Source organism: Plectropomus leopardus, chromosome 18 (genome assembly GCF_008729295.1).
Source record: "Plectropomus leopardus isolate mb chromosome 18, YSFRI_Pleo_2.0, whole genome shotgun sequence".
NCBI classification, from domain to species: Eukaryota; Metazoa; Chordata; class Actinopteri; order Perciformes; family Serranidae; genus Plectropomus; species Plectropomus leopardus.
Window position 1 is genome coordinate 4785876 of NC_056480.1, and position 5242 is coordinate 4791117.

A 5242-nucleotide genomic window follows, 5' to 3' on the forward strand; every position below is an offset into this window, starting at 1 on the left:
CTGTGATAATGCAGAATGAAAATACTCCCCTCCCTCCTCCTTTTCTCTGTCTTCCTATTTACACCTCTTCCTCTCCATCCACCGTTTTCCCCTCACTGACACATTTCTTCCCTCTCACGTTCACTCCTGGCACACAGACAAGAGCTCATTAACCCTCCCTCACGCAGACTGCTCAGTCTCTCTTGTCATAACAGTGAAATTAAGAGGTGGCGCTTTGCAATCTTTCCAGTTACAACATATCACCACTTCTACGTACACTGCTCAAAAGATGTTATTAATTAAGTGTCTGCATGTTTCACATTATTAAATCCAATATTTGTTGCTGCACAGTCTTTAAAATTAAGTTTGAATAATTTGAGAAGTGTTAAAGCTGTGAAGTACCGCTTAACCCTACGATGCATTACATTCACATTCAGTATCACAGTTGAATGACAGTGGGTCTAACAGTGCAAGAAAATGTTAAGTATGTGCACTGTAATTGTAATAAAAACAACCAACCACCTGTCAGGCTTTTGTAGGTAGACTTTTTTACTGTTCTTACTTAGTCAGTGTCATGTCAACAGGCTCTTCTTTAAGGTTCAGAAAAGACACTGAAGAACATGACTGTGTTTCGTTTGATTTTTACCCGAAGGAGGGTATGGCAACACAATCTAACTTGATATTCACTTAGATTTGCCAGAAAACGAGAAAGTATTTCCCTTTTCAGGATCTTTTGCACAACACACGTTGCATCCCTGGTGCAGGTCAACCTCACTTATTTTGAGTTTATCATTACTTATATGGATATAAAAAACTGAGAGAGGAACCATTATGAAAGTGGTGAGAAGTAATCAGCACCACACACACAGGGAAACAGGACAATTTGAAGTGGCACCTAACCCTGATAGCTCTTCTGACAGTGAGTCATACTGTGTGTTTATTTCACTGATGCTTCATTATGCATGATGTGACCGCCAATTTAGGCTAATTATGTTAGCTATGACACACTAACATAAATGTAATGTTATAAGCTTGCATTGTTGTTGCTGTTTGACAAATTGTTGGAGACAGTGGTAGAGCACGTATTGTTTGTGGAGATTATATTTTCATGGTCAATCAGGTACAGTACTCTGATATTGATTCAATGTTAGTAATGCGACAACCAATGTGCTGACTTTCAAGGTCATGCATCCTAACATTTTCACTACTGTTAATCAGGACAGGGCTCAACACTTACTTTGTTTAATTGGCTCAAAACGCATTTGCATATTGGGTTTTTGCCTTTGTCAGTGGTTCTCTGCATGTTGTGAAAACTCTCAAACCCTATTGAAGCAACACTTAACTAGTCAGTGCAGCACTGTACTCAGTTTTCCAAATTATCAACCATTTATGTAATGTCACCAGCTAGCTTGTTAAAATATGACTGCATCCAACTCACAAAAAAGTAAAACACATACTAGTTGTCTCATGAACCGGAGTGAATTTATACTTTGATTGCAGTGCCATATCAAGATAAAAATCAAATGAAACACAGTCAAATTTTTCAGCATTTAATCTCCACTTTAACTCCTGAATTGCGTAACCACAGTTTGACCATATGGTGCATGCTGTTCAATGTTCAATGCGTCAGTGTAATATTGTGGTGATTCCTCTTCAGTGTTTGGGTGCATTAAAGTGTCCATGCAAAGTATCAACACATACTATCATTTTCATACGAAGAGACACTAGGTGCAAAAGGCTACTTTATCTAGAAGGCAAACAGACCATGTGCTGATGACACGATAAATGAATCTGGATCAATGCTGAGGCCTTCACGCTGAATGTACAATGCAGAATACACCATGAAATACATTTGAACAGTTTCCCTCTTTCGTTACATCTTTTACATCCCAAGATGTGAGTGGTACCATGTTGATGTATTTCTGAAACACTTATTTAAACATTTGACTTTTTTTCTGCCATGTTCCCTTGATTAGAGAATAGAACAACCTCCCACAAATGTAGAATTATATACATTATGTGGGACCCAGTTTCAGATTTACCCAGATTTAGCTCTGCTCAGGAGGCGCTTTCTAAGTGTACCCTGGCACAGATTTGGTCTGTGTATACTGTACCCAAAACCTAGCATATCATTACAGCTGAAAGAACATGGGGACAGTGGCTGACCAGTAATTTGGCTTTCCTAAATGTTGTCACTAGTCATTCCAAAGTTTCTTCCCGTCCCCAGTCTGGACCTTACAGAGGCAAAATACATGTACGATATAGTGGGCAGTTTGCCTTTATATGCCATAAAGAAATAAATACACCATGGAGACATGACTGTATATAAAGTCGATAGAAACCTGGCCAAAAATTCACCCAACAGACACTTTGATCCAACAAGCAAGTAAACATGGAAATGCTGTCTTCAATTTATTGCCATAAATACTTAAAGCGGCCAACAGCGGTTTTAATGAGCAAGCTAAATGTTTCTTACATAAATTGTCTGGCGGCAGTCTGAAAGTTTAACGTACCTGCATTTCTTATGCATTATTCTTTTGATTAGAAATTACAGAAAAATGCATTACTCCAAATATTCATTATTATGCCATAAAGTGAAAAAAGCAACTTCATCAGCATTTTTTTCTAAGCAGAGAGCAGATAATGTGTGAAAAACCTGATACTTTAGCTACAAGTTCAGAGTTTGAAGTAAAGTTGTGTTCTTAGAATTGTGTTTAAATGTCAGGATTAATTCTGTTTTGCAGTCAAGGACAATTATGCAACCCTGAAGTTCAGAGGGGTAAATATATATATTTTACTGTGTACCTACCCAACAAGAACATTAAATAACAGTGAGCAGGCAAACACACCTGACATCTTGCCCTCCTGTTTGGTATTTGCCCTGTCTAGAGTGCACAAGCTCAATAAAGCTCTGTCTTCATCACGTGTGTGTTGCAGTGTGCATGAATGCAATGTGTGGGGTATTTCTACCAGGCAGGATCCACCAAAGAGCTGCTGGCAAGTGACTTCAAACACGGCTCGTTTATACAGGGTACAGCAAAAACATTTGGTGAAAACTGACATTTGCGAGGCAGAAATCAAGAGGAATTTGACCCCTGGTATAAAGGTGTCTTTCTGCACCCTAACACGCTGAACGGAGAGGGAGCGGGGTGAGAAACGGGAGGGAGGGAGAGGAAGAGTTAGAGCCAGAAGGAGACTGGGGAGAGAGGAGGGCAGGAGAGACATGGAGCAAGAGATCAAAAGGTTAACAGACAGGATGGAGGGTGTCAGAATTAGAGAGAGGAGGATAGAAAGCTGAGGAGAAGAGGGAAATACAAGAAGGTGAGACAAGATTGTGATGAGGGAGAAAAAGGATGCAGGAAAAGAAAGATGGGGGGGGGGGGGGGGGGGGGGGGGGTAAGATGGCAAAGGGCCTGAGAAAGGTTGAAAAAGATGACGAAATACAGTTCAAAGAGGGCACTCAGACAAAACCACTAAGTGTCTGAAATTATAAACTATAGTTAACTGGTTTAATTTTAAATCACTGAATGTAATATTATAGCATTTAGTGATTCTATGCTCTTAAATGAAAGGAAAAATGGTATGGTATGTGGAAATTTTGGAAACCAACATATAGGTAACCATTTTTCTTAAGCAAAATGGGCAACTTACTGTCTGGTTATATGGTCGTCTCTAAATATGATGCTGCTGACATGGCTGCAGTAGTCCTGAACAGACCGCTCTTTGTGCCTGCTCCCTCTGCTGGCAGCTGCGGGCGCTACAGGAGCAGCATCCACTGTGGCACACTTGGCTCAGACATCTGCAACATGGAAAATGATGCTTAACTTCCATCTCATTTGTGTCACTCTACTTATTCAATTCAGGTTAACCAAACTCATGTTTTAAGGCATATTTAACATCACTTGCTCTAGAGTAATGAATAGTTTAGCTAAATAGCTCTTACAAAGAAACAATTCTAAATGCATGCTCTGTAAAACAGAGAAATGAAAGAGGCCAAAGGACTCTGCGGGATCTATAACTAGGCAAACCAAACATAAACCAAAGAGGAAAACATATTAACATTGTAATGATTGTTACGTATACATGAATTTCTTTCTTCCAACCCTGGTTTGTACAAACACAGAATATCAGAAAATCATACATGGGTATTTTACAGGGAGATATATTAAGTTAAACTGGAAATGAATTGCTTAAACTGAACTAAAACATAGTTTAACAAATGCTACTGTATATCAAAAGCCACTCAGACCTCAATGGTGTGCATTTCTCATTATGGTCAGTCAAACATGCATGAACAAAACAAAGATCTGCCTATTTCTCTCCAAATACTGGTAAATCCATTAAATATTCTGAGTTATATAAACTCTAGAAACTGGCTAACAAGCTTTAAATGTGACATAAAAATGAATCTGTGTACAGAATGCATTGCTCTTTTAGTAACTTAAGTTTTGCGCATCATCTCGGGCCTTGCATGGTGAGCTAAGCTGTGCAAAAGCTTTTACGGGCTAGCTACTGTACCAGGAGATACTCTGGATCATGGCCTGGATGGACCGTCAGAGACGAGCTAGGAGACCAACTGAAGGGGGTGTGAGGAGAGCTGGAGGAACAGTGAGGGGAGCTAGCTACATGGCCACACAGATACAAACTCATACCCACATTCCTCTCTTTCTTCATTTAAATATGTGGCAGAGGAGATACAGGCACCAGTGCAGGGTGAAATGTACCTATTAAAATGTTCTTTTCTCAGTTCTGCTGCTTCCTTATTGGCCAAGGTGCGTTAAGTAGGCGGGGAGACAATCCAGGACAATGTCCCCACCCTGCAGCAGTAATCGAGTATGGAGGTGGAGCGACTTGAGACCACGGTTGTTGAAACTTGGACGGGGACAAGAGGTCAGTGCTCCCTCTAGAGTTTGAAAGGGAGGAGTGCGGCACAAGCGGTCACCCGAGGCCCTGCGGTCCTGCTGGACTGAGGAGCTCACCAACATTTCTCCAGGACACACTGGGAGCCGAGTCCGGACGTTTCATTTTATGGACAGTGAGTTGGTGTTTAATGTGGAGCCTAAATAAAATTAGTGCACTGTAAATGTAAAATGTGTTATTAAAAGTAATTTTCACTTACATATAGTAATCTCTCATTTTTTTTTTGGAACAGCTTCATTGTTTTAGTTTAGCAGAGTCTTAAATGTGTTTTAAGACTCTGCTTAACTTAGACTTCATTTTCTTTAAGTTTAGCAGTCTTACAATAAATGAAAAACACTTCACA